We start from the raw sequence: 23535 nt of genomic DNA on the forward strand, positions 1-23535 counted from the left end.
AAAGATACAAAATTTGACCTTTGACCCAGTGACCTTGCCCTTTGGTCAAATGACTCATTGTTTAACTCCCAGAAACATTGCTTCAAAGTATCATAATGAAATGTTCACCAGCAAAAAAATATTAAATTTTACCTTGACCTTTGCCCAAGTGACCTTGACCTAAGGTCAGTTGACTCTTTGTTAAATTCCGACCAACTTCGCTTCATAAAGTCATAACAAAATGTTCATCAGGGAAAAGATACAAAATCTGACAGTGACCATTGACCTGTGGTCAATTGACTCCTTGTTTAATTCTGACCTACATTGCTGCATAATGTCATAACAAAATGTAACCTTCGACTTTAACCCAGTGACATTGACCTTTAGTCAATTGACTCCTTGTTTAATTCTGAGCAACATTGTTTCAAAGTGTCATACCAAAATGTTCATCAGTGAAAAGATGCAAATTTTGACCTTGATCTTTGAACCTAATGACCTTGACTTTTTACCTCAATGTCTATTTTTGTGAACTGAACATCTTGACCAAGTTTCATGTACATCGGTCAATAAATACCAAAGTTATCAGCCAGGAACAAAATTTGTGGACGGACAGACAGACAGACAGTGGTTACTATAGGGCACCCGTATCTCCGATACGGGGCCCTAATAATGCAAAACTATAAAGAACGGGAAGAACATCTTAACTTATGAAATTTGAGAAGTATCTATAGTTTACTCTCTAAGAAATAGCTTTTTTTTTTAAATGCTTCAACAGTCATATACAACTTTCAAGATTTCTGCCTGGTGGACACTTCCTCTGGAAAACAGCACAAACAAATTTCAACAATCAAAATTCAAGATGGCTGTTGGGCAGCTGTCGTGTTTTTCCGATCAGTCTCAAAAGTTATAAAGTGAACAACTAAGAACCAAGGAGAATCTTTCATATGAAAGATCGATGGACCACGGATGAAGGTCAGCTCAAAATGTTTGATGAAGGGCTAAAAAGTCTCTTAGATTCAATTGAAAAGACTATATACAGAAGGTATAAACTTCAGTCTTGACAGGACACTTCACTAATAAAAACCCATTAATTTAAAGAACTCACTTATGTTATGACTTATCAGAAGGTGCATCAACATGTAATTCAAATTGCAAACCTGATTTTATCATTTGTTGACTTTGTCTAAAAGGATTTACGTGTACATCATGTAGTTGTCAAATCAGCATCCAGTACCGAACAAAGCTAATATCAATGATTAACAAAACATGGCTAATCTCAATGTTTTACAGTACATGGCTTATCTCAATGTTTTACAGTACAATGCTAATCTCGGTGTTTTACAGTACAATGCTAATCCCAATGTTTTACAGTACAATTTTAATTTCAGTGTTTTACAGAACATGGCTAATCTCAGTGTTTTACAGAACATGGCTAAATTCAGTGTTTTACAGTAGAAGGCTAATCACAATGTTTTACAGTACAATGCTAATCTCAATGTTTTACAGTACAAGGCTAATTTCAGTGTTTTACAGTACAAGCTAATCTCAATGTTTTATAGTACACGGCTAATGTCAGTGTCTTACAGTACATGGCTAATCTCAATGTTTTACAGTTCAATGCTAATCTCATTGTTTTACAGTACAATGCTAATCTCAATGTTTTACAGTACACGGCTAATCTCAGTGTTTTACAAAACATGGCTAACCTCAGTGTTTTACAGTTCAATGCAAATCTCAAAGTTTTACATTGCAATGCTAATACAGTGTTTTGCAGTACAATGCTAATCTCAATGTTTTACAGTACAATGCTAATCACAGGGATTTGCAGTACAATGCTAATCTCAATGTTTTACAGTACATGGCTTATCTCAATGTTTTACAGTACAATGCTAATCTCAGTGTTTTACAGTACAAGGCTAATCTCGATGTTTTAGAGTACAATGTTAATCTCGATGCTTTACAGTACACGGTTAATCTCAGTGTTTCACATTACAATGCTAATCTCAATGTTTAACAGTTCAATGCTAATCTCAATGTTTCACAGTACATGGCTAATCTCAGTGTTTTACAGAACATGGCTAAATTCAGTGTTTTACAGTACAAGGCTAATCACAATGTTTTACAGTACAATGCTAATATCAGTGTTTTACAGTACAATGTTAATCTCGGTGTTTTGCAGTACAATTATAATCCCAATGTTTTACAGTACAATGCTAATCCCAATGTTTTACAGTACAATTTTAATTTCAGTGTTTTACAGAACATGGCAAATTTCAGTGTTTTACAGTACAAGCTAATCTCAATGTTTTAAAGTACACGGCTAATCTCAGTGTTTTACAGAACATGGCTAATCTCAGTGTTTTACAGTTCAATGCAAATCTCAAAGTTTTACATTATAATGCTAATCACAGTGTTTTGCAGTACAATGATAATCCCAATGTTTTACAGTACAATGCTAATCTCAGTGTTTTACAATACAATGTTAATCTCGATGTTTTACAGTACACGGTTAATCTCAGTGTTTCACATTACAATGCTAATCTCAATGTTTAACAGTACAATGCTAATCTCAATGTTTTACAGTACCATGCTTATCTCAATGTTTACAGTACAAAGCTTATCTCAATGTTTTACAGTACATGGCTAATCCCAATGTTTTACAGTACAATGATAATCCCAATGTTTTACAGTACAATGCTAATATCAGTGTTTTACAGTACAATGTTAATCTCGGTGTTTTGCAGTACAATGATAATCCCAATGTTTTACAGTACAATTTTAATTTCAGTGTCTTACAGTACATGGCTAATCTCAATGTTAAACAGTACAATGCTAATCTCAATGTTTTACAGTACATGGCTAATCTCAATGTTAAACAGTACAATGCTAATCTCAATGTTATACAGTACAAGGCTAATCTCGATGTTTTACAGTACAAGGCTAATCTCAATGCTTTACAGTACAATGCTAATCTCAATGTTATACAGTACAAGGCTAATCTCGATGTTTTACAGTACAAGGCTAATCTCAGTGTTTTACAGTACAATGTTAATCTCGGTGTTTTACAGAACATGGCTAATCACAGTGTTTTACAGTACAATGTTAATCTCGGTGTTTTACAGAACATGGCTAATCACAGTGTTTTACAGTACAATGTTAATCTCGGTGTTTTGCAGTACAATGATAATCCCAATGTTTTACAGTACAATTTTAATTTCAGTGTCTTACAGTACATGCCTAATCTCAATGTTTTACAGTACAATGTTAATTTCGTTGTTTTACAGTACAAGGCTAATCACAATGTTTTACAGTACAATGCTAATATCAGTGTTTTACAGTACAATGTTAATCTCGGTGTTTTGCAGTACAATTATAATCCCAATGTTTTACAGTACAATGATAATCCAAATGTTTTACAGTAAAATGCTAATCCCAATGTTTAACATTACATGGCTAATCTCAATGTTTTACAGTACAAGGTTAATCTCAATGTTTTACAGTACAATGCTTATCTCAATGTTTTACAGTAAAAAGCTTATCTCAATGTTTTACAGTACAAAGCTTATCTCAATGTTTTCCAGTACATGGCTAATCTCAATGCTTTACAGTACAAGGCTAATCTCAATGTTTTACAGTACATGGCTAATCTCAATGTTTTACAGTACATGGCTAATCCCAATGTTTTACAGTACAATGATAATCCCAATGTTTTACAGTACAATGATAATCCAAATGTTTTACAGTACAATGCTAATCCCAATGTTTAACATTACATGGCTAATCTCAATGTTTTACAGTAACATGCTAATCTCAATGCTTACAGTACAATGCTAATCTCAATGTTTTACAGTACCATGCTTATCTCAATGTTTACAGTACAAAGCTTATCTCAATGTTTTACAGTACATGGCTAATCTCGATGCTTTACAGTACATGGCTAATCTCAATGTTTTACAGTACATGGCTAATCTCAATGTTTTACAGTACATGGCTAATCTCAATGCTTTACAGTACATGGCTAATCTCAATGTTTACAGTACAAAGCTTATCTCAATGTTTTACAGTACCTGGATAATCTCAATGTTTTACAGTACATGGCTAATCTCAATGTTTTACAGTACATGGCTAATCCCAATGTTTTACAGTACATGGCTAATCTCAATGCTTTACAGTACAATGCTAATCTCAATGCTTACAGTACAATGCTAATCTCAATGTTATACAGTACAAGGCTAATCTCGATGTTTTACAGTACAAGGCTAATCTCAGTGTTTTACAGTACAAGGCTAATCTCAGTGTTTTACAGTACAAGGCTAATCTCAGTGTTTTACAGTACAATGCTAATCTCAATGTTTTACAGTACACGGCTCAATGTTAAGCAGTACTAGGGTAAAACTCAAGTTTCACATCACATCTCTGATCTCCGTGTTTTGCAGTGTATCGATAATCTCAATGAATTAGTGTACATTGCTTATCAATGTATCAAAGTACATAGCGTGGTAACATGAGATACAATATCCTTACATTATGGACAGTTAATGCATTGTCCACGTGCCTGTATTTATCAACTTTTAATAGATATCTAGATCGCATGACTGACTAAACCCAAGGTAATATAAAACTCCAATTAAAGAAAATGTCTTGGTATTCAAATATAGATCATCCTATACAAGTATTGAAACAAATCTGTTTTAGAAATAAATCTATCGTGTTTAGGATATCCATTATTAGTATATTTCAATTAAAGTTACATGATATGGACGCATTACGCTTTGGGTAGAACAAATTTGATTATTTTAAAACTAATGCCTTCGGTTCATCAAATCTATGCTGCTTTCTAAATATTTCTTTCTTTCCTTCAGCAGAAAATGAAAGAAACTATTTCTAATGTTTCTGTTCTGTCCCCTTACAGTCCTATAAAACGGCACTTACTGCTTGACGTTATAAGGTGAGTCACGCCTTGAACGCTAAAGAATAGGCTAATTGTTAGCCGCCACATAGTATAGGTTGTATAGTGAGAGTCCAAATTGTAATCTCTTAATTTTGGGAAATAGAATAAAAGTACCTCTAGCCTCCATATTGGAACTATTTAGCAATACCCAAAAGCGTATTTGCATCTCAACCCCATAACTAACCTCTCCTATTTTGTCCTGGGCTCTGAACAAGGACGAAACACCCATCAATCAATCAATTTGCTTGACGTTCAGCTTCGAGTGGGCAGAAGTAGGGACTGGCTGTCCGGGTAGAGTGTCATGCTGTCGTCCTCAGGTTATGGCATTTCTGTGGGATGGCACGTTAAAGGGGTCCACCATCCGTCGACATTGTCTTCGTATAAATTATGAACTTAATCATAAACCGAAACCTCTCGGTGTCAAAAACAAGAATGATATGGATCACAGGGACTTGAGAATTTGTTACCGCTATATTTGGACCTAAACTAATGTGTTCAGGGAAATCGTACCTGTTTAAGGGGTTTAGATCAACTTTGAGTCCCTATGATACGGATGGGAATATAATAAGCTATGTGATACTGATTTCAGGTAAATCGGACTGAGAGATACAACGGTACTTCACCAACAGACCTGGGTTTCCATGATGGTAGATATGTAATAGACTAACATCCTCACCAGCATCGACATCGAATTATTTTTTTTATCTTATCAGTATCTACATAAATTATAATAATATATCGTATTAGAGTTCTCTGGTTATTATCTAATGATACATAATTCCCCATCTAAAACCATCACTAGACTATATGATAACGTAATGATTCGGATTTTCCTATATATAAAACCATTATATTGTATGATTACGTAATAAGCCAGAATTCTCTGCATTTATCTAATGATGCAAAATTACAAAGTGTTCTATCAAGTCAAAGTGAAAATCATAAGAGTGGATGTATATGTCACATTAAGACAACGTACATCCCTACACGTGAGGATTGAATTTGTGAAGGTGGGGCAACTCCTACGGGAAATAAGCCTCCGACCCTACTTACAATAACCTAAAAGGATTATTGATTTGTAGACTTAGTATAAAGTTCTGTTTGCCGATGGGGGACAGTAAAGTTAACCTACACGCGCGTTTTATTTTATATTTATAAAGGCATCTAGTTGTGGACGAAACCTTTAAAGAATCTGAACTAGCCCCCATCGAGGTAGAATCTGAACTAGCCCCCATCGAGGTAGAATCGGAACTAGCCCCCATCGAGGTAGAATCGGAACTAACCCCCATCGAGGTAGAATCGGAACTAACCCCCATCGAGGTAGACTTTCTATTTAACAATGTTTTGGTTTGTTTGCGTTTTACGTCTTTTAACTGCTATGATCATTTAAGGACAAGTCAGGTTTTGGTGGTGGAGGAAAACCAGAGTACCCGGAAAAAGCCACCGACCTGCGTGGGGTACCAACTCGCGACCTGATATAGGGGTGCTAGTGATCGTAGACAGTAAGACGCCATATCAAGCCCCTACAATTTAACAAGGAGGCTTACTATTTCAATTGATAACATGTGTTAGTTTTATTTCTATAAAATGCAACTGAACAGTATTTGTATCAGTATTATACATTGTATTGTTCTTGTGATAGGGAAACACAAATCTCTGTTTCTTCGATATTAAACATGTTTCGCGATAACTAAGACTGGGTGAAACATGATAAATCGAGAGGAAACAAGTGTTTCCCTGCTGTAAGGACAGTTACTAAGTCACTCGGAACTCAGGTGTGGGATACTATGGTTCGCTAGTTTTGAGAGCGTGTGGACATTGGGGTTACAAAGAGAACCCAATATAAATATATCAAATGTAAATTAGTTAGCGAAAGACTATCTGTGTAGAAGTGTACGGCGTTTTTACGGTTCACCAAAAAGTATGAAGACTGACTTTAGACATGACTAATATAATTCAGACATACTGGCAACTGTATTTTTCATGCAAGTTACCAGGAATTGCTAGAAGGAAATATTAGAAAATGAAATGGGATGGAGGAATTGCTACAGAAATTATCTCTTTAGAATGGAAGTAGGACATTTGTGGCAATATTAAGATTCCTGGTTAATGCATCCGATTGTATTATGAGCATATGAATTCATCTCGCGGGTGTTTACTGTACACGTTTATTAGCGAGGATTTGTTTTTACAAACATACTTCATTTACAGACAAAAATGCTAATATGAAAGAAATTACATAAATTAGACAGTCTTCTATCGCGTCTGTTATGAAGAACGCCAAACCTCGATTCTAACATCTGAAGAGCGAGGAAAGGTCAATAAGATGACGCAATCGTTAAGCCTGATATGTTAATGCAACATTGCGACCAGACCAATGACCAAATACGACATATAAAAAGAGAGAGGAAATAAAATTTTAAAAAATTGCATTTTTCAGTCCACTTTTCAACTTCATTGGTTATTTTAATACACTTGTATTGTTTAGCTAGGAGAACTGATGCCGATTTTCATCGACAGATTTCTCAAATATTGTAAGTTAATTATAATGTTCTGATAATTTTTATTATAATTGGGGAAAATGTCCATTTTCATTTCAAGTCAAATATTCCATATAGAGTTATCTTTCTTTGGACATTGAGACGAATTATTATTTCTCGGGCAATATGCCGCGCGTGAACCGTAAACCACATTGTTTGTTTGGGGTGCGTTTGATACGAAATACTAATTGTTTACCATCACCCAATAATAACCGTATTTGTTACTTATTCGTATACCTGTTAACACGAAAGTATGTGACACTAGACATACCTGTAATATAAGATATAAGTATAAGATTTAACTCCACTTCAGTTGTTTTGAAAAAAAAACACTTTCTCGTCAACATTTTTTTCCCATCCAAATCTGGATCGATAACAAATGCGAAGTAACATAACACAAACATTCACGTTTGTACTTCCAAACATCGCGTGTTTGGGTGCATGTTTGTGGGGGTTTTCCCACGTTTTTTAACTACATATCCTCGTGCACCTCTTTTCGAATAAAAGTACACCATAAAAGTAAAACTTGAGTGTACCCATGTTACTGTGAACACCACTGATGCCTGAAGTTGTGTACCTGTGTTTTGTAACTTATATGTTACAGTAGCCAAAGTTTCCTCTTGCCCTGACACCAGACTTAGGCATTTTGACGGATAGATGCCTGGTGTGGGGCACAACCAGACAGTCTGGTGTTAGGGCCAGAGGAAACTCGGGATAGTTTTACAATCGTGTGTGGAAGCGAGATGAGAAGTTGTAGGAGGTGATGGGCTGTCAAATAGAGCAATTTTCATCGAGATTCAATCAAAATATCTTCAAAATCGCAGTGCTTGTGTATTACAACAATATCTGTCTGTCCATACTCATAAAGAGACCACGAAAACCAAGGACAGATATGGTATCAGATGACGACAGCGCGATGGGTTTAAAATATTAAATATAGTGTTACATATGCCGTTTTTGTATTTTGTGTCAATTAGAATTTAAAGAATATTAATTTCATTTCAAATTAAAAGGTCACTTTTACGGATTAAAGAAGACTTTTCATTGAAAAAATGTTATGCGAGAAGCTGAAACATACTGAAACAACCGAAATGTTGTTGTCAAATAATACAGAACAACAGTAAATGCAGTTTTATCTACATGACATGTCTGTGCTGTACTACAGCGTTTGCTATAACGAAATGGAGTCGGCAACAGAAGAATCTTTGTAGGATACAGCCCTGAACTTGTTCGTCGAGTTAAAATCTTTCTTTTTAGGATTATATCTTCCCTTAGCTGTCTTGCAACATTCCTGGATTTAGTCCTGCGTCCATACTACCTACGACAAGAACTTTGGACACATCTTTTTATCTTTGCCATGAATCCAACATGCTGCAGGTTCCTATCTTGTCAATTCTTCGTAGCATCTAGAGCCCTCTCCATGTTGGTTTCTTAGCATCTAACGGAACTGATGATGGAATCTTGCCCGATTCCTGATCCGACTGGCTTTCTGATGGATGTGTCGGTGGATGATTTTCCCTAATAATTTCTACCGTTCTTGTTTGTTCTCCACTACAAGCGACAATATGAATTGGTGTGATATCCGTATAAAACAACTTCTCTTCCATGCTGCCCCTCGTCTCATTTTCCTATCGTTCCCTAGCTGTAGTCTATTTAAAATAGTATCAGTTTACTCTGTATGTCGTCGCGGAGTAGTTGCACTACTATTTTTCTTAACTCCCTCTGCAATCTTTTTGCATCCTGCAGTCATGTGTGCATTTCTTTTCTTCTTTTCAAAATCTCTCCGCACAACTAACTTTCTTTCTTTCCGTCCTTCCATCGGTGTTGTTTCCAGAACTGTGTCCAAGTCATCATTCTGAGAATATATATACGTATATTTTCCTCTTCTTTCGAACTTAATCATCAGGACCTCGAATCTTTTCTTTCTGTCCCCTCTGGTCAATAAGGTGTGTCTTAGCTGACATGAATCAGAAGTGGAGAGTTTCTCAGCACCGTAAGGTAAACTCTTGTACTCTTGTTAGGAACCTGTCACTGGCTGTCGTCATCATCATCACTTTCGCCTTGAGAACTTGTTTCATAAATCTTATCATACGAAATGTAAATTAACTATGTGCACACGTCACATTTCTTCATTTCAAAATTATATGGTTTTCTCTAGACTTCACACGACTTTAATATGTTCCAAATAAATAGCAGACCCTTACCAGTGTGCTGTTTTGAAGTACATAAACGTTGTTTGAAATATCCAGTGATTTTTTTAGATGGTTGTTTGTATTTGGTCATTGTAAGTGCATCATAAGACATTTCTATGTCTGTAATTGATAGAAACGTCAAACGTCACAGAAACAATTCAGTGATGCAATTTTTGTGAATGAAAAATATTTTTGTTATCGTTATAAGGGAGATAACTCGTCTGAACTTAAACGTTGTGATACTTTTTTGGCTAAAACAAATTACGCATCTATACAGGTGTGGTGTGTTGTTAAATATATGTCGTGACATTTCGTGCAGTGTTCTGGTTTGTGTCCGAGATTACAAGTCAACATGGCGTGCAGGTGTGTACTGAATCCCTCTGTGTTAACTTGCTGTCTGGTCGACTGTAAACTACCTCGGGTGTGATTTCGTGATACGATCTCCGTACCGGGTAATCCATCTACCTAGACCACCACAATATACACCGGTGACAGGTAGTTTGTTACAATATGTAAAAAAAATCTAAAACCAAAAAACAGGAATGATGGACAGCATATCTTAGATATACAGAGAGAGAAGGTGGTTAATTCACTTTTGGGTTCTACAACAAGGAATGATTGATTGAGTAGTCGAAACAAGCTGATGAATGAAATATAAATGTTTATTCGTCATATTGTGAAAAATAAAGGTTAATTCTGAACTTTAAAGAAACAAATTTGACAATATGATACATTTACTAGATTAGAAAAAAAAGTACTTAACGATGTATTGCTACCATACTGTGACATTATACATCTCCTAGTATAGATATAAGTAGTAATTAGGATACGTGCAGCTACACATCTTCCTTCAAAGGAGTTCTACATCATTTAAAAAAAATGCATACAGTAATTTAGACTTCATTATTTCGTGACAAATTTGAACGGTACACAAGAATTGATGACACGTTTTTAAGTTGCACATTTAATTATTAAAACGCATATTTTTTACACTTATGAAGGAAGGCCTATGCCACACATTTCTATTCTTATATTTTATATATTTTACCTTTCCGTGTGTTTTTTGTTTTTTGTTTTATTTTTCATGGTACATTTTCTACAATCTGTTTTTAATGGAACAGCAGTTTCTGCAGAAACAAGATTGTGTTACTATGGTTACCAGTTCCGTTCTTGCTATGATTGGTTTATAACAGCAGGTTGATGTGTTTATTTCAATAAATTAACAAGTAGCGATGACGCATTTTAAATGTATATAAGAACCAATAACACGTTTGAAATGTACACACGAATACATGCATTGATAACAGTCTGCTAATTCTGATGTATAAGGTCATATTATAATGAAGGGACTCAACTCTGGCACAAAACAGGGGATAATGTGTAGTGTACCATATATCCTTGATATTATCATTTATTTGTAACTTTTTTTTTAATTGAATAATTGCTTGAATTATTGAAAGGTAAAATGTAAGATAGATCTCATAAGCAATTATTTGTAATCGAAAATAAATAGGGTTGATTAGCACATTTGTTAAACATATGATTTGAGGAATTGCTGATAGAAAATACCGAGGTAATGTGTTACAAACAGTATATTATCAATAACAGAAAGAAAAAAAAGAAAAAAAAAATGGAATGGGTTGACCGTGACTCTGTGATGTTCATATTTGGAAATATCATTAGTTTGTGTCACAGACGATTCGAAATAAACTTTAAAGGTTAAATTCAATTTTTGATGCCAAGATTTTCTGACCAAAACATTCTACTGTCCCCTACAACATTGAAAAATGACCGCAACTTAAGAACATGAAAACACATTTGTAGTCTCAGTTGAATTAGATTGGCTCCCTTTAATTGTTTGGTTTACACGAAAAAATGATAAACTAAACTAAAACGCCGATAAAACTGTTTCATTGAAATTATAAATGTCTTTCAATGTCATTTATTTTATAGTATGAAGAAAACCTGCAAATCTATTATCCTTTTAGTTGTGATATTCAAAAGTCAACAATAAACTGTTTTCGTGTGGTTTTATTAGTTACAACAAAAGAATTATCGATTGAGCTGATGCTATTCAAGAATTTCACCATATCAATATTCGTTGGTTAGTTTATGATTCAACTTTTAGATATGTATGTCACCAAAATTACAGTAAACTTGTTTCTATTTAAAAGCTATTGAGTCTGTAATAGGTTTAAATAGGCCCGCTGATCACGATATTCGATTATAGATCGACATGGTCGATAATCCCGCGTGGCTGGATAATCTCGGAAACCTTACTGTTGTTTAGATCTTAAAACATGAAAATAGGTCCTCGAATGTCTACCTTAACAAAAATATAACAAATCCAGTTTTTATTACAATGATGATATAAACAATCAACTGTCTCCCTCATTTTACATTAACTTATTTCCTAATAGAAGATGTAAGACCCTGTGAAAGCCCGATGACTTAAATCGGAAAATTCAAATCGATAATCGTTTTAAAGGTATCACTAACTTTGAATTCTCGCCTCTCTCTCTCTCTCTCTCTCTCTCTCTCTCTCTCTCTCTCTNATTTCTCGCCCTCTCTCTCTCTCTCTCTCTCTCTCTCTCTCTCTCTCTCTCTCTCTCTCTCTCTCTCTCTCTCTCCCCCTCTCTCCGATGGCCCATGAACATGACTAAGCCTTATTAAACTACACTTCGCTAAGGTGTTTATCGTCAGACACCTGTAAAATAAATATTTATTAATATTTCATACAAAGGTAAGGATTACGTTTCCGTTATTTACTATCAAATTGTCATGCAAAATATATAACCTACACTTTACACTGCTTACTTTGTAACACATGAGGAAATGTTAGAAATGATACCCACGTTATCCTCTCTCATAAGATACTGAAAGTTTCTGAATGTTCTTTATCTTGTCACCAATCCATTTGCTACATTTGCCAGTAACTTATCTTTAATATAAAATAAATTCGGAGTCACATTATTTAAAAATAATGATCTTGGTCAACGTTGTATATAGCTGCTGAATTAGGCAATGTTTTGTGTTTCAAAACTTTATTTTTCAGTATTGAAGAAGTTACCATAATACTGTAAAGACTCGGGCAATAATTGTCACAATAATCGGGTACAACAATAGATAATAATCTGTTCTTAGTATAGACACACCAGCTAATAATTAGCTGTCGTAAAGCTAATATAGCCCCACTTTTACCTGTCATGTAGTTTATCATATTAAACACGGTGTGACCTAAAGGTGTCTAATAACAACAAGAAACTTAATGGTTGAAAATAGCCGGAATCTGTGATCAAAGGCATTAGACTAGTATATGTTGAGTCTTGAATTATATATATATAGGTAACAGTACATGGAGGGGAGGAAGATTGGTACAATGTTTCGTTATTCACATGCGGTACAGGTGAGCATAAATTACGTAAGTGTTAAGAATCACTCATTCAGGAAGACTCGGCTATTATACGCTTAGGAAAATCATGCATCTTTTCCATCATTATAATTTTTGCAGCGTCCTTGACGGTAAAGGCAGTCAGATGAATTAACTTTATTTTTTAAGATGACATAATGGGATTTTTTTAAAGTTATGGTTTTAATTTTATAGCTACATCCTCTATTCGAGTTTATATCTACCTGTGTTATAATGTAAAAGCTTCTATGTGCATCTATATGAAACCATCTGTATGTGTTTCTATTAAAGCAGATGCTACGTACTGCAGTCAACCAACGTACTGCAGTCAACCAACGCATGATGTTACGGTCTATACTATAGACTATATATCAACTTTGTGGAACGTTTTTGTCTGAAGGTAATGTAACCGTGTGAAGTGAATTTAAGATATTTATTTATAAAATTTATTGTTAATTTGTTTAACCATACCCAATGCCGAGATGACTTAGTCGATATTTTTTTTTTACCTAAATAGTGTGATAGGCAGAAATTGTATTTAGGAGTTTATCTTCATTAGGAAAAGATACTTTGAAATACTGATTGCTTGTTTTCAGTAACAGAAACCTTCCTTATCTTGTAGTATAAATTATTTTACCTAATACAACCGCGCACCACACAGGTGAACAACGTGCTTATTCTTCCCGCGCTTTTTCCCTGCCAAATGTTTTCAACTACTTCCGGAATTCCGAGTTGTTGCTGCAATTACGTCACCCGGTACATTTCACCGCCATCTTTGAATAGCTCCGGAACTCAGAATTTTTACCTTGGACACAATATATACGAATGGAAGTTTACAGGTAGAAATAAGGGATGGAAAGTTTACAGTAAACTGGGTAAGTACTCTAGAACGTATTTTAGACTTGTTGTGTTGGATCGTTCACTCGAAGCAGTAAATTCCTTTGCAAGTTTACACCGCCGCGAAAGCAGGGCAGAGATCGCACTGTCGAAGTTTGAGGTCACCGCTTTCTCGCTATAAGCTGGCAGTTTTGTCTGTTGAGTTAAATTTGCAGACAGGACTCGGTTAATATTACTATCTGGGTTCATCTTTGTGTATTTATCTGTATTTTCTCACTGCTAACCTACACCGTGTCTTATCCCTTCATACTGCCTAAAGAAAAAAAGTTTGTATTTGGGCTGTTGACGTTTCGCTGTCAGTGCAGTCTATGTAACTCAGAAGTTGAAAAAGTTTTGTCGGATGAGATGCCCCAGATTTTCCCAATGGCATAACTTCACAAGCAAAGGGCAGATACTAGATATGGCTGCCATTAAACGGTATTTGATTTATAGTTTAAAATCATTAGACCAGTGTAGACTCTGGTTAAAATGTATTGTGTATAATTTAACTTACTATGTTGTTCAAGGTACTACTTTGTTTTAAAGAACAAACCTTGTCATATCAAAAACCACCTTGTTGACATTATAATTTTATGTTTGATCAAAGGATTAATAAAAGATCTGTTTAGGAAATGGACTTAAAGTTAAAATTTAAAAGATGACATGTTACGGCCATTAAACAACTTAATTTTGTATAAATGTAGGGTTTATCATGAAGAGGACCTCTCATGAATATTCGGCCATCGTGTAAAATATTCTAGCCCAGGGCAAAACAAATTCTGTATATTAAAAAGTGTATTGTCTTTCTGAATAATATGCATCATTTGATTTATTGTTTTACTGAACCTTTAGGTCATTTCTCGAATGAACGTAACGGATAACGAGTCTTGAATCTCCATAATAATGAAAGGCCAGCAAAAGCTAATGTGATAACCTTTTAAGCTAAATGTTCATAAATTTTCCTGTATTTTTGTGTGTGTATATAAAATGAATAAATGTTTTGGATGTATATGATTTATGTGATTTTAATATCCATTTCATTGAGTAAAAGCTACTTACTGGTATATTGAGTGATGCCAACAGAAAGGGTATTTGTACTGTTAAATGTCAGATCAACATTTCTTCAGAAGAGTCATCAAAAATGTTAAATGAAATTGTAGGTTGCCATGTACAATGCCAGAGAAGCATTTTATTGCAATAAGTAAATTGTCATTAAAATTGATACATCATCATGTCTTCATAGCGATGATGATGATGTGAAATGACATATAATTCTCAAAATATGTGTTGTGCTTTATTTATATTAATTCAGTCTATGTACATGTCCAGTTTTTAAGATTTGACACAGAAAGTTGTACCTACTAGTAATCATGACACTGCAGGGGACTGGTTATCTCCATAATCCCCTAAATAAGGGACACAAGATCCCTTGTATGTGTTGGTTGCTAAGCTGTTTGAAGTTGTCCCTCTAGAAGTGTCCTTAGGGGGGGTTGTGATTTGAGGGCCCTTTTATCTGGAGTCCCTAGGGTCTTAGCTTTGGATAACATTTGTACTGTGATAATGGGACATTCAGTTTCACAGATATTTCTACTGATTACCAGCTTACATCTGATTAGCAAGTAGTTGGCCCCTACCTATGATAATATCTACCTAATATGTAAAGTGTGTCTTGGGAGGAATCTCCCCATCACAGGAGCAGGTCATTGTCAGTATTAATTGGGTTATGTTTTATCACAACCATGCGTCTTTCTTAGATCTTGGGGGATATTTTTTTTTTATCTTTTCAGACATCATGATTTCAACTATGATCTTGGCTCTTAAAAAATAATTTTAAATGTTGTTGTAGGAAATCTGCTCCAAATTATCTCTATTTTTGTTAGTCTTTGGGTCAAAACTGCATTAGTCAGTTTTAACCAACACCGCCACCTCCCTTTTCTCTCTTTGCTCAAAAATACTGGATTAGTGACATGTTGATTATGTTGCAATTTTTTTTCTGTTTCCTTTTTTTCTATGAATGTATTCAGCATATCTATAATAACTTGAAAAATAAATTCACATATATGGTTAAAATAATGTCTGGAGCAGATGCAACAACATTTCAAAACCAACAATGCATTAATGATTCTTATAAGTTTTGTTTAAGCAAGTTCTGAACATCATTATCAAAATATTGATGACTTCCGAGATTAGTGGGTTCATAGCTTAGTAAGGTTAAATACCAAAAGTTAAAGCATGTGTCCAAATACTTCCAACATATTCATTGTATCTCGATTTTGGGGCTGTGGAGTCTGAGCTTCTACAATCACTTTCACTCCACTACTGGGTCGTAGGTTCGTCAGGTAATGGCTGCAAGTCAGTATTTTTTCTCCAGAGTTTCCTACACCTCCAAGCTTTGCTTATCCTTAAATGACCCCATATACCTGTTAATAGGACGGAGAACACAAACATAAATAGCCTATACTTAGTAACCACAGTTGTCTTATTGTGAATGTTCTTTAAAAGCACTAGGATATTTAGAGAAATGCATGTAGCTGTCTTTCTTGATTTTTAAATTAAAATTTACTTTAAAATTCTTTATTTTTTGTACTATATCCAACAGAATTTTCGCTATAAAAATATAATGTGTCAAATACCAGCAATTATTTGTATTTTTTGTTTATAAACATGTACACATAAGTTGGCATTTGAACAAAGAACCATTCAAAAGTTGATCCGTTACTTAAAATTACTGTGTTTATTCTTTGAAGAAAAAAAATAAAAGGTTCTTTTAAAGCCTGCATTTTGATACACATATATTTAAGATAGATAAATATTATCTCTAAAATCATGAAAGCGTAAATCCTAAATAACCAATAAATCGTTTAATTTCCCCCTGATCAATAAGTCTGAATATTATAGCTAACAGGCAAATAGATTACACCTGTACCTTCAATACACCTGTAGATGCTATCTTGAAGAAATATGTTGGGTACAAGTACCTGGCCAATTACTTGAGAAATTTGTACCAAATGCCAAATTAATAGAGGGCATATTGTTCGATGGCACCTGGTAAATGTAGACATATAAACCTGTGCCAGTTTCCAAGTTGTATGCCCACTTCTTACTCGTTGAAGTTGTTCTATTTTTGGCATTTCTTTTGTCAGGTATATCCTGTCCGTAAGTTAAATAGTGAAAGAGAAGTGTTTTGTACAAATTTGTTTTTACGTCTATACAATTAAAGGAAACACTGAACATTTTCTACTTTATCAACATGAAAATTGGCACGATAACTTTTTAAGAAATTTTAAATCTGTTGTAATTTTTTTAATGGATTCTGTATCAGGTATGTAACTTAGCACACACTGGCTCCCTTATGGGAGCTTTGTGGTGATTTGTATCGCTGTAAATGTTCTGATAGTCTGTACGCTGTGTCTCCATTGAAGTGTATACCTCGCTGGATATAGATGTATATAGGGTTTCATCATTGAAAAAAAGTTAGCTGGTTGGGTATTTGAATCAAGTGGTGGATTTTAATGCCTGCATTTGACAACTTACAGATGGATCTGATACTGTCTTATCTTGGCCTAATGTTGACTGCTACACTCTAAGAAACAACCCTTCTCCATGTGAAATATAGAATTAATAAATATTTTTGCCTCGCTGGGATGTTATTTTTTAATAAATGTATTAACTGGGGTTTTTTTAAGAAAAAGAATTTAGCTAAACATGATCGTCTTCCGAATAAATTTTTGGATTTTTATTTTTTAAATTACATGTTATAAAAAGATCAGAAAATTTCTATAATGAGTGACTTATGATAGTGATCTTACTGTGAATGATATATATACGTATCCAAGTTATGGAACAAAAATATTCATGTCAAATTCTAAATCAAGTTTGGACTTTGTCTTGATTTTCTATTCCATACCAGTGTATTTTCTCTGATTGCAATTTTCTATTTTTAAGAGACAGAACTCAAAGGATGTTGAAATTAATACTTTTTGCAATTTTATTGTAGGATCATAAATAAAAAACAAAACGCCCAAGTTTATTATTTTTTTTCCAGGTGAATAAGAACTTCTTAAAATTAATACAACCACATATACACCATAACATGGTTGTAAGATTTGATGAATGTCCTCCATATATATATATATTTCTAGGTATCTGTAAAATCTTGAAATCTTGAAAATCTTGTTAATATCACTAACGTTGAAATAAGTTAAAAACGCTGTGATTTTGTACACGTTTTTGGTGGAAATCTTTATCTTGGTGTTAAATTTTCAGTATTTGGTCAGCTTTACATTGAATGATAATCATAAAAGACGGCTGTGTTAAAACCTTTTTTGAGAAAAACCTTCAAATTGAATGAATGATTTTTCTACCTTACCTCATCACATTTTTCTGCATGAACTTTCTCCAACCTGAACAGGTAAAAAGGTAATCAGAACTGAAGCTTACAAGTTGACTGTGCTGATCCTCTGGAATGATTTGTTGTTACTAGATAAAGCTGTGTACTGAAGCTGTCAGATTTATATGTTCAGGAAACCAGTGTTTGACATTTTGTATGGTGAAAATTGGGTTTTAAAATCTTGGATCAAGTGGTCATAAATTATTTAAATATGTGTGAGTACTTTACTGGTTTATGTACATGTGTGTTGGTGGATGTGTGAAGGTGTATACATGTGTGTGTCTGTTTGCACAGCTACATCTGATGTAAATGAGGATTTGTGCTTTGGAACAAATCCTTCCTATTACAGCAATTGTATTTTGATATGTCTAATACTGTTTTAAAGATTTTCATGTTATATGGCTGTTCTGGGATTTTAAAATATTAAATGTGCATTGCAGGGTTGCACAATATCATTATAAGAATACTAGCCTGCAGGCAGGTTGACTGAAAAGTTCAATATACTAGCCAGACCTATACTTTTGTTGAAAATGTTGAAATTTTCCACTAGCCTAACACAAAACCTAGTAACCTACTAGCCTGCTGGGTGTCAGTCGAGTGGGGTCATACACCCCTGTGCAGTTAATATAACGATGGGTAACTATGTTTAAGTTGTTACCGTATAAGACGCATGTAAACTTCACCAATATATTTAATTATGATTAATTTACAAACAATGTCGATATGTTGCTAAATAAAGGGAAACAATTTATTTTTATGATAAATGTATTCAAGAAAGGATATTGATATTCTAAAACCAAAAAACAACATGTTTGTACACGTAATCTATACAGCATGTTGATGCTGCAGCTCTTTTTGTATGTGTTGGTATAGCGGGACAGTAGGTAGGCAATCTATGGGTAAGCACCCGTTTCACTTGATGTATCTATGAATAATCTACAAACATTATGATACAAATCTGTAGGTGGTTCATCTTTTATGTCCCCTTTTATATCTCCAAGGCACATGCTTTCTGCCTCACTGCCACAATTTCGACAATCTGGACGATAAAAACAAAGCCTTTATTGATAATGCATAAATAACCATCAAGGCACAACTTCATTTAGGACAAAACATCAGTTAAGTTCCCTTTTTTTTTAGATTGTTTAACTGTCCACACAGAATTGCCTGGTGGTCATTGTGTTTAAATGATAATGTGTATTGCATTTGGGCAATTGAACCATAAAATATCTTTTATTTATTGTTAAACAGCTGGGTCATTATTTCAGCTTGTTAGCTGGTATTCAAATGAAAAAAAGGATACACAGCATAAGTTTCTGGCTGGTTGGCATAAATGATTTTATCAGATTTAAAATTAATTTGTGGCCCAATTACTGATTTTGGATATTATTTCATCTATTTAAGATAGTTCACATTTATTCTAGCAAAGATATCATGAATTGTTAAGCAGTTAAGAAATAACATATCCAGTGGATGGTTCATATCCCTCAGATGGCATGTCCATGTTCCTCAGAAAACCATTCATTCTACTTTTTATTGTCACCCCTTAAGTATAAATATGTATGTTAAGGGGAGAACATAGCTGTGACTTTTGTTAATTAGTTAGTGTTTCCATCCAAAGTTTGTCCAGACCATATCTTCCAAAATTGATGAACCCTTCTTTATTACCTTCCTTGTATTTAAGTTAACAGGTAATGACCAGACAGTACTCCTACAAAGACTGTTGAGTCAAATTTGTTAATATTTTGTAGGAATGATACTCAGAGGTTAAAACTTTATGTCTAACAACTGACTGAAGTTGGGCGGTGGGGGTCCTTATGTAATGGTCACCCTTAAAAATATTTGCTTCTTCAAAAAAATATTTACTTCTTTGAATTTGTTTTTTTTCGATAGAAATTGATGAGAAGTTAATGAAATACTGCTTGACCACAAAAAAAAAGTTGACCAGACTCTGATGTTGGTGCTAGCACTAGAGTGCATGGAGCACTTTGTTAATTGTTTGTGTTGTGAGCTTGCCTATTTATCTTGTATTTGTGGTGATTGATGTTTTCAGTATCAGCTGTGTGTATATATGTATAAAAAGTGTTAAAAAGTGTATATAAATCAATGTTGTATAGGAGAGAGCATTGAACAGTTTGTCTGTAGAATTTAGTTTATACAAATGTATTGAGAAAAAACTTGAGCCTGCTAGGGAAAGGATGACTATATATTAACACGAATCCCAGAATGAGATAAACTGAAACAGGTAGCAATCATAGGCCCTTCTATACCATTAGGGTGTATATTTAACACTCAACTTAATTTTGTGTGTTGACAATATTCATTGGAACAACTCGTAAAAAGGTCTTATCTCTGATCTTCTTGCTGTCTCTAGCTAATGGAGAAGGTATAAATTGGGTGTGTAAATAAACCATGCTTGAACTCATAGTTTTATATACCTACACAGGATTCTGACTGCCTCTCCAAAATGTTTAAATCATATTTCTATGTACCTGTTTTCTGTCTGACCTCGACTATTTAAATCTGTATCATCAAATTTATCTATTGCCATTATTGTTTTCCACCAATAATTTTAAACTAGACCCCGCACTATAAAGATATTGGCTATATATACTAGAATCAAGCAAGTAAACATCAATTTCTGTGAAACTCTTTAGGTATATGACTTAATATTTTGCAAAGCTGTGACTGTTATTTTTAATTGTATTATTTGTATATCTATGTACTATAAAGCGTTCAGAGTGGCTTATGTTAGCTAAATAAGGCGCTATATCAAATGATGTATATTATTATTATTATTCTGTTATGACACAAATATGGAGTTATGCCCCTTCATTGGATATGCTGCCTGTTTTTCTGATGGGACGGATGTTGTGTTGAAACTTGATCACTAAGACCCTACAATCATTCTAACACTCTTCGATTCTCATTTTCCCAATCCGATAGTTGCGGTCACTTGTATTCTCTCCCACATGCACCTTCATTGTCCTTATAACTACTTTCGGATATTCAAATCTCCACCAACATATCTCATTCTCTCCAAGCCAGGATTTCAATCTTTCACCCTTTGCCCTATGCATCATCTTCAATATGATGAAGAAAAATATGTGTGGAAAATAAGGAACACAGTTTTTTTATTGTTGAAGTTTTATATAGATCTATAGTTATGGTACAATATATAAATGTATGTCTATTGTGCTTGGAAAATAATTGGAGGGCGAAGAGACTAGCACTAAGTAGTTATGAGAATTCGCTTTAAGCCATATATATAGCAACGAGTGAACTTAGTGCATTTCTGTTTCTGTCCCTTCCTTTCCCACTACATCAGGTTCCATCAGAATTAATTGGGCCAGGTTCCTGCTGTACCGTAATTCCATGACCCCTAACAATAGACAAATACATAGATATGCTGCAGGAATGACAAGCCAGACATGCTTCCTGGTCAGACACCACTGCAAACTTCATCTGCCTATGAGGGGGGATACACCAGAGAAAATACCAGCAATTTCATTTTGTCATGATAGAAAAAAAAGTTGTATGTTTTTTGTATTGATAGCATGAGTGTGTGATGGAATAAATTGTATTGAATGGTGCTTTGTTTTCATAATCTGCTTAGATATATATATACATGTATCATCATGTGGATGATAGAGAAAATGTCTAAGAGTCAGGCAATGAAGTGCATGTTTCTGATGAAGTTGTGCTGCAGAACACAAGGAAAAAGAACTGCTAATCACCATAATTTGAAATACATTCCATTGTAATTATGAAAATGTTTGGTATGAGCAGTTTACATTGTACTTCCATGGTTTTATAATGATTTCTTATAAATAAGAAATGTTGCCCATTTTAAAATGGGTACTTCTAGCAGTTGTCAAATATATTGTTTCAAGTTCTATGTCATCTTATAAAACAAACCTGTCAACTTATTCATGTTGCTTTGTTTACTTGTTCATTGTTTACTCTTTGCTAAGTTGATTTATGTTTCATACAAATTCTGAATATTAAATAATACTGTGCTTTTAGTGTAAACATTCATGCTTTAAGGTACAAAAAGGTTCCAACAAATATACAGAATAGTTTTTTAGGCTGTATTGTCCAATTGTATTCTTCTGTGCCTTTTTATGAAAAGCCTCCCCAATGTTGGTATTCCTACTGTTCTCGATTTCATTGAATAAGAGCGTGTGAAAAAATAATTGTGGCAATAAGGTAGTTAATGAGTTGATCATTGAGAGGAGCCATAGTGTCCGGCCTGGAACTCAGGAGGGGGTGCAGGTGAAATAGAAATTGTGTCCTAATAAGTGTTAATTAAGACCCGGCAGCTAGGAATCGTGGGTGGTACCTAAAGCCGCAAAGCTTGGATCAGGGTTTCCCCCGTTCTTATCATGTCGATAAAAAGAGGGCAAGTACAAGTCAATTGAATCCCGATTAACGAAAAAAAGATTATCCGGTAAATGTGAAAAGCACTGTGGGAAAAGGTTCAAGAAAAATCATGGAAGGTTTGACTTAATATACTTACTATTCTGAATAGAGTATATTTTTGTAAGGAAATCAGATTGTTATTGGGCACAGCTGGAAATGGTCAAGGGAAAAAGATATTTACATATTTGTATGGGCGTTCTTCTTTCTGATGTGATATGTATTCACTGGTATGTGGATCTGTTTGATATTTCAGTATTGATAAAAAGGACATGTCTTGTCTTGTTGATTTGTCGTATTTCAAGTTTGTTCTGTGCTATATTTGTAAATCAATTTAATTTTATTTGATATGCGATCTTGAAACAACATAAGAAAAAACATATGTATAAAATTTATTAAAAATCCAACCATATTAATAAGAATACTGATACTGTCCATTTTTAGTAAAGAAAAATTAGGAGTTTGACTGGAAATTAAATGATATGAATATGGTAATAAAAACTGTTTGGCAGTCTTGTCTGTCTAGTTGGGTATATCAATGTGATGGTTTGTTTTGAAAAATACAATTCATTTTTTTTTAATTTTTTTCTATAATTTAATTTTTTGAAACATTTTTAGCATTACAGAATAATTACAGTATTAATTTTCACACTCATTTTCATTCTTCAACCAACATTTAATACAAATTTTGTAATGTTTTTTTAGAGAGAGAGAGAGAGGGTGGGGATGGGGAGGGAAGGAGCAAAAGAGCTTTTACAGAAATTGAGGAGGGGGGGGGG

The 23535-nt window shown here is 34.1% G+C and overlaps 1 protein-coding gene across 1 annotated transcript in view; it reads left to right on the forward strand.

Annotated features, from left to right (window-relative positions):
- Positions 1-13830: 13830 nt before the first annotated feature.
- Positions 13831-23535, forward strand: part of LOC110456217 — an 80815-nt gene continuing 71110 nt past the window's right edge. The window contains exon 1 of the mRNA XM_021506812.1: positions 13831-13946. The gene's annotated coding sequence lies outside the window, so the exon portion shown is untranslated. The remainder of the gene's footprint in view (positions 13947-23535) is intronic.

The sequence above is a fragment of the Mizuhopecten yessoensis genome, unplaced genomic scaffold, assembly GCF_002113885.1.
Source record: "Mizuhopecten yessoensis strain PY_sf001 unplaced genomic scaffold, ASM211388v2 scaffold8573, whole genome shotgun sequence".
NCBI classification, from domain to species: domain Eukaryota; kingdom Metazoa; phylum Mollusca; class Bivalvia; order Pectinida; family Pectinidae; genus Mizuhopecten; species Mizuhopecten yessoensis.